Below are 15319 nucleotides of genomic sequence, written 5' to 3'. Positions count from 1 at the left end.
CCTCTGCACCGCTGTGTTCGCTCTGGCTGTGGTCGCTCCGAACTGTTTTGGCCCGTGGCAAAGCGAGTCATCCTCGCTGCTGTCCAAGGCATGTTGAGACGCAGCATTTATTTAATGCTCATATGTCCTAGTGCTGAAAAAAGGTTATATGAAAAAATGTGAGGGTAGCGGTGGTGCGCTAAACTTGTTCCGTGAGCAGCTGGATGTGAACCATGGTGTGAAGGAAGTGAACACAACGATCGATTTTCAACTGTGCGCGCATGCACTGGTGTATTGAGCTGCGCTGCTAGTGCTATATATCTTTTTTTATCAATGTGACGAGTTGCGAGTCTAGTGCAGGCCGGGTTTTTTTTCCCAGCACCCCTGCTGAGAATACGTTCTCGCGGCTATGGTTGCACCAGATGTTATAAACATTAAACGGTCACATAAATCATTACTATTTTTAGAAAATGTATGTTTGTTTCATATAATTGTATTGGAAGTCCTGGTTTTCACTAGGGTTGCCGCGGTGTGGACATTTTCACACCGAGTAATACACTCGTCTCAACACCGGTATTACCGATTATAAACGGTATAAACTTTGAAACTAGGTCAACCGCCACACAAGCATCGGTTTTTAGACCCTTCTCGTCCTTCAGTTGCCGCAAACGTTCAAAAGCAGCGCCTAGGATTATTCTTGATTTCAGTTTTTCTCTTTCAGCGTTTTTATTATCAATTACTCTCTGAAAAAGAGTTTTCCTTCTCTTTGCTGGTGGTGGTGGTGGTGGTGGTGGTGGGGATGGTGGCGTCTTGTCTGCCATGGAAATTGTCTTCTACTGCTAGGTCCAAATGTGGATTAACTAGTTCCAGTAGATACCGCAGGATAACAACAAACAGGAGCTTGCTCTGGGTCACGAGTACTGCACGAAGGGGTCGCGCGCGGGGCGCGGGGGAGGGGGGAGGGGGAGTGCAGTACGACCGTTTGATTGACGTACTTACTGTCCAATGAAACTCGGTGGCAATGGCAATGATTGGCTGGAGTTTTTCGAGCCCTGCCCGTTCCACAGATGATTGACAAGTTTAATTTTCATGTCAGTACTTCTAACTCAGTGGCTGTAAGCGGGTTATGATAAGGATTTCAAGTAATTTTGCAAAAATGGCCAAAAAAGCGAATCACCTACGCAACCTTTAAAGGTTGCGTAGGTGATTCGCTTTTTTGGGCTTGAAAAACTCCAGCCAATCATTTCCATTGCCACCGAGTTTCATTGGACAGTAAGTACGTCAATCAAACGGTCGTACTGCACTCCCCCTCCCCCCTCCCCCGCGCCCCGCGCGCGACCCCTTCGTGCAGTACTCGTGACCCAGAGCTCGTGACCCAGAGCAAGCTCCTGTTTGTTGTTATCCTGCGGTATCTACTGGAACTAGTTAATCCACATTTGGACCTAGCAGTAGAAGACAATTTCCATGGCAGACAAGACGCCACCATCCCCACCACCACCACCACCACCACCAGCAAAGAGAAGGAAAACTCTTTTTCAGAGAGTAATTGATAATAAAAACGCTGAAAGAGAAAAACTGAAATCAAGAATAATCCTAGGCGCTGCTTTTGAACGTTTGCGGCAACTGAAGGACGAGAAGGGTCTAAAAACCGATGCTTGTGTGGCGGTTGACCTAGTTTCAAAGTTTATACCGTTTATACTCGGTAATACCGGTGTTGAGACGTGTGTATTACTCGGTGTGAAAATGTCCACACCGCGGCAACCTAGTGAAAACCAGGACTTCCAATACAATTATATGAAACAAACATACATTTTCTAAAAATAGTAATGATTTATGTGACCGTTTAATGTTTATAACATCTGGTGCAACCATAGCCGCGAGAACGTATTCTCAGCAGGGGTGCTGGGAAAAAAAACCCGGCCTGCACTAGACTCGCAACTCGTCACATTGATAAAAAAAGATATATAGCACTAGCAGCGCAGCTCAATACACCAGTGCATGCGCGCACAGTTGAAAATCGATCGTTGTGTTCACTTCCTTCACACCATGGTTCACATCCAGCTGCTCACAGAACAAGTTTAGCGCACCACCGCTACCCTCACACTTTTTCATATAACCTTTTTTCAGCACTAGGACATATGAGCATTAAATAAATGCTGCGTCTCAACATGCCTTGGACAGCAGCGAGGATGACTCGCTTTGCCACGGGCCAAAACAGTTCGGAGCGACCACAGCCAGAGCGAACACAGCGGGGCAGAGGAGTGTCAGGAAGTCTTTGGTGTACACATCAGTACGGCCTATTTGCACTACTGTTTAGTGGCAATGCAGTGTTTTATTCTATGCCTTTTTATTTTCGTATATTATTTCAATTAATACAATTGATTTATTCATGAAATCAAGATCTGGTCTTCAAATCTTTTTTCCAAATATAGGTCGTATTACAATGGGGTTTGTGTTTATATTCGGACCAATACGGTACAGCGGACGCTCACATGACGTTAAGCATTTCCTGGTGCATAATGTGACGCTTCAGAACCTAAAATCCCCCCGTTGATACGACAACACATAACCGGCGTTTTCAGAAATCTCCACTTTGGCCGGAGTTTTTAGAAATGATCGTTTTCTGTGATAAGACAGGGCCTCTTCCCGCGGTACTGGGTGCAATTTACAGCTGAATGTAGTGCCATGTTGTTAAACGAAAACCTACGCTAGCCTGGCTCGCTCTCGCGCATCTCTGTTCACGCTCGTGCATGATTGCGCGTCCAGGTACTTGGAATGGGTGGAGTCAGAGTCAGCGTTGAAGGAGAGGGGGTAGGACCATTTGAGTTGTGTATTTTCAAAATCTGCTGGCGTTTCGCAAATCGCGTACCCAACCTTTAAATGAAAATCCATTGTTATTACTTTTTTGTTGTTTTGTTGTTACGGCCTGTGGGCCGATGCCTGCAGTTCGGTTGGTTCAGTGTGTCACTTCCTTGCAGTGGTAAGGGTGAGCTGTGTGTTTTAAGCCTTGATGTCTCCCTTTCAGTGGAAAGGTGACTGTGGCCAGGGAATCTTTTAACATTGTTCTGTTGGTTTCCTGGTTCTTTTTTGGAGGCCGGTATTTTGTGTTAACCGATTGCATGACTGACTATCCTGGTACCTTTTTGGAGCAAGGTACGTCTTGTTACTCTGTTTTCTGGGAATAATTGACGCAAGCAGAAACCAGAAAACAGGCCGTTTTTTCGTTTTGACAAGAAAACGAAAATGTAAATTTCAGTTTGTTTATTCGTTTTTTGGTTCTTACTGAGCGAAACGAATATACCACTCAATATCTGGTTTCCGCCGGTGGGCGGGACCTCTTATTGGCTAGCGCGCTTCATTGCCCTGTGCTCTTCATAATAAAAGTTCTTCCGTTTGATAATGTCGACAAAAATATTACTGTATTATAGACACTAGCAGACACAGAGGACAAGACCACCCACAGTCAAGACTGACACGGCTTCAAATAACAATAATAGTATTCATAATCATTTGAAAATGAGAAGTTATGAAGTTATGATGACTTCAGTGCAGTTGATGTTTAGCCACAGTTAATACATGCAGAGCAGACCTGAGATCGCTGGCTGCTGATTTCCTCACAGCCTGAGAGCTATGAGGAATACAAGTGATCACAACACATTTCTGACAGCTGAAAATTGCGCATTTGTTGACCTTTATCCATTTAAAGTAAACAAATAATTTGTTCTTGTTGAAAGATATTTTATATTGTTTTCATATTATTATTTACTGATGGTGTTTACAGAATGCGAGTGCGTGTTATATTGAAAGCGAGTCTGGGTGTGCCTATGAATGTAGTGAAAAACATTAAAAAAACTTAAAAAACAGTGAGTTTTTTAAGGTGCTGTACAAGCAAATCATATTGTCTACTCTGTACAGTGACAGGGAGTGTAAAGTAACCTACTTCATTCAATATCGAATAGGCCTATACTGTAGCCTACACTATGTACAAATGGTTTTGCTCATGGCAGTTGTGACAGTCATTTTAACGTGTCAGCAGGCAAGCTTCACTCATTCCAGGATGCATTATGCGTTGTCCTATAGCCAACCCAGTCTCACCAATATGCGTACAGATCGCACGGTTTGACACTTTCAAAATGCTTGCAGTACATACGCCAAATGACCATTTCGCGTGCATATGATACGCAAAACCCAGCATTAACTGAATGGGAAATGCAATATTTTAGGACAGATTCACCATTAAACGTGTTTCTAATGACATTTCTAGCGAGAAATTTACTTTTTCCTTGAATAATCTTCAGTCAGTGAATGTGTATGATCTTTATTAATCATTATTATCTGAATGGGAAATGCAATATTTAAGGACCGATTCACCGTTAAACGTGTTTCTAATAACATTTCTAGCGAGAAATATACTTTTTACTTGCATAATCTTCAGTCAGTGATTGTGTCTGATCTTTAGTTTTATAGTTATTAGGAAGATTTTATCGGCTCGCTCGCATGTTTCAACGACGTCAGGTTGTTAGGGACGCTGCTTTCGCTAAACTAGCAACTCACGTGTTTCCTGCGTTTGTGTTATTAAACCGTTACTTTATGTAACTTTTAATGATATCATCTTGTTAGAAACACGCATATCTGAGAGCCAACCCAGTCGCAAAAAGCATACGTTGACAGTGTACGTTTTCGTGAACACTGGATTACGTCGCATTTCAACATAAAATAGCGTGTTATACACACACACACACACACACACACACACACACACACACACACACACACACACACACACACACACATACATACACACACACACACACACACACACACACACACACACACACACACACACACACACACACACACACACACACACACACACACACACACACACTGCTAAATAAATAAATAAATACTAAGGCAGAATAAAGAATAAATTAATTCATTATCATTCAACTTCAACATGTGTTATTACAGTATAGTGGTGGAGGGATGACGTATGTTGGCCAACCCGGAAGTGAGCGTCGCCCTGGGTTCCCTTGACAAAAAGCCAACGGGTTTTTCCATTTGATTTTGGATTATTGCAGAAAAATTAGCATCTTTGAAGCACCTCCTCAAAAACTGAAAATAAATAAAAATAACTGTGCTCCAAAGAAAGAAATGTAAACCAATGCATTCCGAATGGGAGTGTTTCTCCGATTTTTCCATGCTACACAGAACGAAATGTAAACCCATGCAAATAAAGACTTCATGGTCATAATCATTTAAATATCATTAATCTCCTGAGGGTGGTATTCTATTTTTTTCAACGGGGCTGCATCCAGTCACTTGACCGTCATGGTTGCTATGGTGGTTGTTATCGACCAGCCCCTCTAATCCTTACATGCATATATATATATAGAACACTAGATACGTCACGGCAATGTTGAGCTCCGGTCGGCTGACGGCCACCGCGGCGGCCATCTTGAATGGGTCAACCCGCTGTCTAGTGCATTACACCATATGGAAAATTCATACAAAGATGTAGCAAATTTGAGCGGTGATGGCTCAGTGGATGACACTAAAAACATCATAGTTGATATTCCATGTTTGATTTTAAGTGGTAGTAAGATTTTTTTTTTCCTCTATGTTATACAAGAAACACACTTTTTAACACATGACATTTAACTTGCCACTGATTATATCTACTATCAGAAATGTTTCTGCTGGACTAAGATGAACATTTTATTTCTCAAAAAGTAAATATCTTATCCATTTAGCTTATAACTCTCATATATAGTTATATATAACTATATATAATTATAAAGTGATTTCCTCTGATCTGGTTTGTACTGTACGACGGTGTACACACTTGAAAGCAGCACAGTGAACTGGCATCGTTTTTTTTTTGAGAAATGAGCTGTGAACATATATATCTATGGCTGTCTGACAGTCTGAGAATACCTACTCAAGACCCACGCAAGATGGCGGCTCCGTGTGCCGCGGCTGAGGGGGGCGTGGCGTATCTAGTGTTCTATATATATCTATGCTTACATGGCTCTAAAAACCACGCGGCAAATGAGCTGCCGTAAATTGTGTTGTTTTTGTCGTAAACTAGGGTCCGATGGTTAATAAATAGACAGATATTCCAAGGTATCCTTAAAAGGCAGCTTGGATGTTTTTATTTTCTGCAGTTTAGACTTCTTCTATAACCTATTTTTGAAAGCAAAACACCAAGCTCATTGATTTAACGAGGCAGGGTTATTTGAAACAATTTATTAAATAAATATTTATGAGAGGTCATTCCTTCTGAGTTTTCTTCCTATTTATGTCTAGTGTACAACCCTACTGTCCACAAGCATCACCCCCCCCTCCCCATATGGATTTGGAGAATTGTTGCCACGTCCCAGTGGTGGAGGTATCATATATATGAAAGAGGGCATTCAATTATACTACAATGATCAATTAGGAGGCCGAAGCCCTAAAGGAAGTGATGCAATAGGTGACTGGGTCGACAACATTTAAGTAAGCTTTACTTTGAGGTCTCTTATATATCAAAGGGTGTCTCAAAGGACGCATACGCTTCAACCTGTGGCTCCAGCCCTACAGGAAATGACTCAGCAAGTGCTCCATCTCGTTGCACCTGCACCCAGCGGCTCGCTTGCAAGATTTTGGCCTGAAGTTATTCCCAGACCTACACCGTAGCCATCCAACCCTGCATATCTGAGAATCAGGCCTCTCTTTAATAATGACAAAAATGAATGAGAGAAATACACATGAACTTTTGTCTCATAAGCGGCGTGGTGCCGGCTCCTTTTGACCTTTTGACCCCAGACTTCTGGGGGAATAGCTGAATCAATTTATTAGTCAATCAGAAGCATTTAAATATCTTCCCGGTGGCGTAAGAGAGCGAACAAGGTGTCCTTCAGCATCTACGCTTCCAGGCGGTTTCAACGGTGCCACACATGAGCATATTCGAACATGTTTAATGGTAGTAATTACCTGTCGAAATTGGAGGCCTTAATCAATAATGAGCAGCTATTGAATTGCTTCCCGATAGAAATTTGTGACAAATGACATGTTATTTAGCATCTACACGTTGAGCTGAGTCCAATGACACTAGGGCTGTCAAAACGAACTTCGCTATTCGAATATAATTCGAATTTTTAAAAAAGGAGAACATTCGAGTGCGGCAACTAACGTTCGAACTTTTTTTTTTTATTTATTTTTTTTTTTAAGCAAATTTTATTCAGTCAAGAATTACATTTAACTTTTTCCTAGCAACGACGCAAATCAAAGTCAACGTCGTGCGTCGTGACGTTCAGAATTGTATGCTTACAAGATGGCGGGGAGCAGCGCGCGAGCAGACACAGAGCTGGAAACTAGCATAACTCCTAAAAACTTAAAAAGCACCGTGTGGAATTTTTTTGGATTTCCATCGAGAAACGGGAAGATTACATCAAGAGAAACCGTAATTTGCAAATTATGCTGCAAGTCGTTAAAATACCACTCGACTACGAGCAACATGAGCGCACACCTCCATTCAGTGCATTACTCCGAGTACGCAGAACAGTTGGCGGCTGAGGAAGAGCCACGGTCAAAACAGCCAAGAATAACGTCGTTTTTGCCTCCCTCCTCATCTCGTTGTCTGCCAGCTGGGCGGCAAGAGACAATAACGAAAAAGCTGACTGAGTTTATCTGCAAAGATATGAGGCCAGTTAACATCTCGCAGGGGGACGGGTTTAAGGAGTTCATCCGCGAAATTGAGCCACGGTACACGATTCCCTCTCGTGGGACAATTACCAACAGAATTGTAAAGCTCTATGATGCCACTAAAGAAAACATTCGTGAAATTATTAGTGGACAATCGATCGCCCTAACCACAGATGGATGGACATCAGTGGCCACAGACTCATATGTGACGGTCACGGCACATTTCATAAACAAGGACTGGGAAATGAAGGATATCGTTCTCCAAACGACAGAATTAAAAAAAAGCCACACTGCCGAGAATGTTGCCGAGGTCATAGATAACATCCTCCGAGAGTACAACGTCAGTCATGAGTCAGTTCTTGCCATCACTACAGACAACGCTGGTAACTACATTAACGCCGTGGAGAGGCACCTGCAAGTCACCAATCTCCCCTGCATGGCGCACACTATTAACCTGGCTGTGAGGAGGGGGCTGGCAGTGCGAGCTATTGAAACACCGCTCAGCAGACTTAAGGCCACAGCACTGCATTTTAACAAGTCGCCCACGGACAGCTACCTCCTAGAAGCTAAACAGAAGCTGCTTGGAGTTAAACCTGCACAGCTTATCAACGACTGCGCTACTCGGTGGAATAGCACGTATGATATGGTGTGTCGGGCAGCTGAGCAGCAAGCTCCGGTTGCAGCTGTTATCATGGAAAAGAAACTGTGTCGTCTGGAGTTGAGTACTACTGACTGGTCCCTCATGGAGCAGGTGAGAGCGGTGCTTAGGCCATTCAAAGTGGCGACTGAGGCTTTATCAACACCCCGATTCCCAACCGCATCAGCCGTTCTCCCCCTGAAGTTTGTTCTTCTATCACAACTACAGACCTCCCCTGACGATCCAGCTGCAATTCGTGAAATGAAAACAAAGATTTCAGATGATTTAGCAAAGCGTTATGGGCAGGACAAAGATGCCTACATGTTGCTCAACTCCGCAAGCTACCTTGACCCACGCTTCCACCTGCTGGTCCACTTAACACGTGACCAACAGCTGGAGCTGCGAGAGAAAGTAAAAAAGGAGCTGATCGCGATAGCGGAGCAAAAAGAGGGAGACGGGGGCAACGAGGCTGCGGATTGCCAGCACCAAGACATAACAGCTCTCAGTGCTATGGGGGACCTGTTTGGGGACATTTACAGTCAACGCACAAACACAAACTGTGATAGAGCACTACACGATGTTATTCAACAAGAGATGACCATGTACGAGAGAGAGACCCCTCTGCCCACCCACGGCGACCCACTGGCCTGGTGGAAGACGGCACAAGTGCGATTTCCTCACATAGCTCTGCTGGCCCGACGCTACTTGAGCATCCCTGGGACCTCGGTAAGAGCAGAAACTGTTTTCTCCACGGCTGGGATTGTAGTGGATAAAAAACGCTCTGCACTAAATCCAGAAAATGTTGATCGTCTAGTGTTTCTGGCTAACAACTTGAACATTTAGGATAAAATGTTGCTCTGATCTGTTCTGTTTATGTTGACAACTGTGACAAAATAGATGTTAATTTGTTTGGATCTGTGTCATGGTTAAAAGTTTACAAAATGTTGCACTACTGTAAATGTACAGAAACAACCAGTGTTGTTTGAAACTTTGGCGCTTTAAATACTGCTGCCATAAGCACCTTTATTTTCGTTCTGTGTTTGGGCCTTTGTTGGTCAAAAGTTTACAAAATATTGCACTACTGAGAAAAGATAACCAGTGTTGTTGTTTCAAACTTTGCCTTTTTAAATGCTGCTGCCACAAGCACCTTTATTTCCGCGGTGATATATTTTAATATCCGTGGCGTTTGGGCCTTTGTTGGTCAAAAGTTTACAAAACTATTGCACTGCACTACTATAAAAGTACAGAAAATATCACCAGTTCTGTTTTAAATGCTGCAGCCATAAGCATTTATGTTTTCATTTTGATATGATTTAATTTATTTACTTTATCCATGTGTTAAGAAAATCGCCTGCTTGTCTTTTCATGAAGAGTTGTCTTTTTGATACTTAAAATTGCAGTGTGTGTATTTGAATGCTTCTTCATTAAACATCATTGCTTGAATATTTCTGGCGTTATATCTTACCTATTTATATAAGTTTTGTATTGATTTGGTAAAACTTGTTGCAAATGTTACATAACAGATTTGGTTAACGCGCCCTCTAGTGGACGTGGGACGTAGGCCTAATAATAAGATGGTATCGGTGTATATAATGATGAATGAATGAATGAAAAAAATTAAAATATTCGAATATTATTCGAATATTCAACATAAGAAGCATTAGAAATTCGAATATGATTTGAGGGGAGGATTGACAGCCCTAAATGACACCAAGCATGACACTCTAGAAAATGGTAACATGTATTTTACATGGTACACCTAGGTCTAGGACATGATCTCGGTGTAGCAAGAGGGCGAGCTTGATCTCATTGGACTCAGCTTAACGTGTAGATGCTAAATAACATGTAATTTGTCAAAAATCTCCATCGGGAAGCAAATCTATAGCTGGTCATTATTGATAAAGGCCTCCAAAATCGACAGCTAATTACTACCCCGAAACATATTCAAATATGATCATGTGTGGCACTGTTGCAATCGCCTCGAAACGTAGATGTCAAAGGACACCTTGTTTGCCCCGTTACGCTACCGGGAAGATATTTTTATACTTCTAATGGATTGATTCATATTTTAAGGTTCTCGGAGTGAGACTTTAAGCGGCTGCAGCAGAAGTGTTGAGACGAAAGATGATATCAAGACATTTATAGAATATTCCCATTCACATTATGATTCTTCGTCATAACATCCGACCAAACATCCTTTACAGTTGAGCGAGGATTATGAAAGTCCAGGCCCCCCCTTCCTGCACTCGGGGTCCGACCGGGCCAAGTTTCGGTGCGGGGGTCCCAGTTAGGCCTTAGAATAAGGTATTCAAATGTCAGGGCGGTAGGACCTTCCTATCTCAAAAACAGTTTTTCCACCACATTCTGAACCATTAGGTCTTGCAGGTAACACTTCTGAGGGGCTTTGTCCAAATGACAGTCCATTTGGGGAAACATTTTTCTCTAAGGGCTAGAACTCCAAATCTCGGATATGTCGTTCTCAGGGCCCCGGGAAATGTGTGTAGCATCCCTAGCTATCTCGAAAAGGCAGGAAAAGGGGCGTGACCTCCAACAGTACAGTAAATGTACATAAGACAGAGGTTAGTTTCTAGTCCCCATTTTTTGTGGGATGGAGGTGTACATTTGTGGCTTAAGGTGTGTAGACACAGCTGGCCTGTGGCCACGTTTTTGAAGTCTGGGGTCAAAAGGTTAAAAGGAGCCGGCACCACGCCGCTTATGAGATAACAAAAAGTTAATGTGTATTTCTCTAATAACTTTTTGTCATTATTAAAGAGAAGCCTGATTCTCAGATATGCGTGTTGGATGGCTAGGGTGTAGGTCTGGGAAGAATTTCAGGCCAAAATCTTGCAAGCGAGCCGCTGGGTGCAGGTGCAACGAGATGGAGCACTTGCTGAGTCATTTCCTGTAGGGCTGGAGCCACAGGTTGAAGCGTATGCGTCCTTTGAGACCCCCTTTGATATATGTAAGAGACCTCAAAGTAAAGCTTACTTAAATGTTGTCGACCCAGTCACCTATTGCATCACTTCCTTTAGGGCTTCGGCCTCCTAATTGATCATTGTAGTAATTGAATGCCCTCTTTCATATATATGATACCTCCCCCACTGGGACGTGGCAACAATTCTCCAAATCCATATGGGGAGGGGGGGGGTGATGCTTGTGGACAGTAGGGTTGTACATCTAGTGTACACTAGATGTATTTTCAGTTTTTGATCAGGTGCTTCAAAGATTCACATTTTTCTGCAATAATCCAAAATCAAATGGAAAAACCCGTTGGCTTTTTGTCAAGGGAACCCAGGGCGACGCTCACTTCCGGGTTGGCCAACATACGTCATCCCTCCACCACTATACTGTAATAACACATGTGGAAGTTGAATGATAATGAATTAATTTATTCTTTATTCTGCCTTAGTATTTATTTATTTATTTAGCAGTGTGTGTGTGACGTGTGTGTGTGTGTGTGTGTGTGTGTGTGTGTGTGTGTGTGTGTGTGTGTGTGTGTGTGTGTGTGTGTGTGTGTGTGTGTGTGTGTGTGTGTGTGTGTGTATAACACGCTATTTTATGTTGAAATGCGACGTAATCCAGTGTTCACGAAAACGTACACTGTCAACGTATGCTTTTTGCGACTGGGTTGGCTCTCAGATATACGTGTTTCTAACAAGATGATATCATTAAAAGTTACATAAAGTAACGGTTTAATAACACAAACGCAGGAAACACGTGAGTTGCTAGTTTAGCAAAAGCAGCGTCCCTAACAACCTGACGTTGTTGAAACATGCGAGCGAGCCGATAAAATCTTCCTAATAACTATAAAACTAAAGATCAGACACAATCACTGACTGAAGATTATTCAAGGGAAAAGTACATTTCTCGCTAGAAATGTCATTAGAAACACGTTTAATGGTGAATCTGTCCTAAAATATTGCATTTCCCATTCAGTTAATGCTGGGTTTTGCGTATCATATGCACGCGAAATGGTCATTTGGCGTATGTACTGCAAACATTTTGAAAGTGTCAAACCGTGCGATCTGTACGCATATTGGTGAGACTGGGTTGGCTATAGGACAACGCATAATGCATCCTGGAATGAGTGAAGCTTGCCTGCTGACACGTTAAAATGACTGTCACAACTGCCATGAGCAAAACCATTTGTACATAGTGTAGGCTACAGTATAGGCCTATTCGATATTGAATGAAGTAGGTTACTTTACACTCCCTGTCACTGTACAGAGTAGACAATATGATTTGCTTGTACAGCACCTTAAAAAACTCACTGTTTTTTAAGGTTATTTAATGTTTTTCACTATATTCATAGGCACACCCAGACTCGCTTTCAATATAACACGCACTCGCATTCTGTAAACACCATCAGTAAATAATAATATGAAAACAATATAAAATATCTTTCAACAAGAAAAAAATATTTGTTTACTTTAAATGGATAAAGGTCAACAAATGCGCAATTTTCAGCTGTCAGAAATGTGTTGTGATCACTTGTATTCCTCATAGCTCTTAGGCTGTGAGGAAATCAGCAGCCAGCGATCTCAGGTCTGCTCTGCATGTATTAACTGTGGCTAAACATCAACTGCACTGAAGTCATCATAACTTCATAACTTCTCATTTTCAAATGATTATGAATACTATTATTGTTATTTGAAGCCGTGTCAGTCTTGACTGTGGGTGGTCTTGTCCTCTGTGTCTGCTAGTGTCTATAATACAGTAATATTTTTGTCGACATTATCAAACGGAATAACTTTTATTATGAAGAGCACAGGGCAATGAAGCACGCTAGCCAATAAGAGGACCCGCCCACCGGCGGAAACCAGATATTGAGTGGTATATTCGTTTCGCTCAGTAAGAACCAAAAAACGAATAAACGAACTGAAATTTACATTTTCGCTTTCTTGTCAAAACAAAAAAACAAAAAAACGGCCTGTTTTCTGGTTTCTGCTTGCGTCAATTATTCCCAGAAAACAGAGTAACAAGACGTACCTTGCTCTTTTTGCAGGCCAGCGTTTTGAGTTCAACCTGACGGTGTTGTTAATATAATAAACTCCTGTTTTTTAACAAGGCACATGTCTCTTTTTCCTCTCTTTCGCTGACCAGTCCTGGGAATAACATAATTGTATTACTCCCCTCATCCCCTTAAGTCTTGGACGTAACACCAATTTATATGAAGAAATGCACATTTGCAAAGGTGACTTAGCATGTTGTCATAAAAGTGGCTCTCCTTTTGATTTTGCAATGCCAATGTGGCTCTTGTCAAAAAAATAGTGAGGATCACTGCCCTAGAATAAGGTATTAAAATTTCAGGGCGGTAGGACCTTCCTATCTCAAAAACTGTTTTTCCACCACATTCTGAACCATTAGGTCTTGCAGGCTACACTTCTGAGGGGCTTTGTCCAAATGACACTCCATTTGGGAAAACTTTTTTTCTCTATGGGCTAGAACTCCAAATCTCGGATATGTCGTTCACGGGGCCCTGGGAAATGTGTGTAAACATTTTAGCATCCCTAGCTATCTCGAAAAGGTTGGCAAAGAGGCGTGACCTCCAACAGTACAGTAAATGTACATAAGACAGAGGTTAGTTTCTAGTCCCCATTTTTTGTGGGATGGAGGTGTACATTCGTGGCTAAAGGTGTGTAGACACAGCTGGCCTGTGGCCACGTTTTTGAAGTCGGGGGTCAAAAGGTCAAAAGGAGCCGGCACCACGCCGCTTATGAGATAAAAAAAAGTTAATGTGTGTTTCTCTCATAACTTTTTGTCATTATTAAAGAGAGGCCTGATTCTCAGATATGCATTTTGGATGGCTAGGGTGTAGGTCTGGGAAGAACTTCAGGCCAAAATCTTGCTAGCGAGCCGCTGGGTGAGTTGCAACGAGATGGAGCACTTGCTGAGTCATTTCCTGTAGTGCTGGAGCCACAGGTTGAAGTGTATGCGTCCTTTGAGACCCCCTTTGATATATAAGAGACGCTATACAGCTTACTTAAATGTTGTCGACTCAGTCACCTATTGCATCACTTCCTTTAGGGCTTCGGCCTCCTAATTGATCATTGTAGTAGGCTATAATTGAATGCCCTCTTTCATATATATACCTCCACCACTGGGACGTGGCAACAATTCTCCAAATCCATATGGGGAGGGGGGGGATGCTTGTGGACAGTAGGGGTTTACCCTATACATAAATAGGAAGTAAAATCAGGAGAAGGAATGACCTCTCACAAATATTTATTGAATAAATTGTTTCAAATAACCCTCCCTCGTTAAATCAATGAGCTTGGTGTTTTGCTTTCAAGAATTAGTTATAGAAGAAGTCTAAACTGCAGAAAATAAACACATCCAAGCTGCCTTTTAAGGATACCTTGGAATAACTGTCTATTTTTCAACCATCGGACCCTAGTTTACGACAAAAACAACCCAATTGACGGCAGCTCCTTTGCCGCGTGGTTTTTAGAGTTATTAGAGGGGGCAGTCGATAGCAACCACCATAGCAACCATGACGGTCAAGTGACTGGATTCAGCCCCGTTGAAAAAAATAGAATACCTCCCTACACACTCAGTAGTAGATTAATGATATTTAAATTATTATGACCATGAAGTCTTTATTTGCATGGGTTTACATTTCGTTGTGTAGCATGGGAAAAAATCGGAGAAACACTCCCATTCAGAATGCATTGGTTTACACTTCGTTCTTTGGAGCACGGTTATTTTTATTGATTTATTTATTTTCCGTTTTTGAGGAGTTTTCTGCAATAATCCAAAATCCAATGGAAAACCCGTTGGCTTTTTGTCAAGGGAACCGAGGGCGACGCTCACTTCCGGGTTTGCCAACATACGTCATCCCTCTCCACCACTCTATACTGTAAAAACACATGTTCAAGTTGAATGATAATGCATGAATTTATTCTTTATTCTGCCATAGTAACACGGTAAATAAATGGCAAAAATAGGCTCAGAACGAATTCGTATTTACGATATTGTAGCGACCCTGGGACAATTAAATTGTTTGTGTGTTATGTG

The 15319-nt window shown here is 42.1% G+C and overlaps 1 protein-coding gene across 1 annotated transcript in view; it reads right to left on the bottom strand.

Annotated features, from left to right (window-relative positions):
• The window catches only part of LOC130390448 (CD209 antigen-like protein E), a 48228-nt gene that overhangs the window by 20187 nt on the left and 12722 nt on the right, over positions 1 to 15319 (bottom strand). The gene's annotated exons all lie outside the window — the stretch shown is intronic.

This window comes from Gadus chalcogrammus, chromosome 10 (genome assembly GCF_026213295.1).
Source record: "Gadus chalcogrammus isolate NIFS_2021 chromosome 10, NIFS_Gcha_1.0, whole genome shotgun sequence".
Classification (NCBI taxonomy): Eukaryota; Metazoa; Chordata; class Actinopteri; order Gadiformes; family Gadidae; genus Gadus; species Gadus chalcogrammus.
Note: the sequence above shows the minus strand (reverse complement) of the source record. Positions and strands in the feature narration are given on the sequence as shown.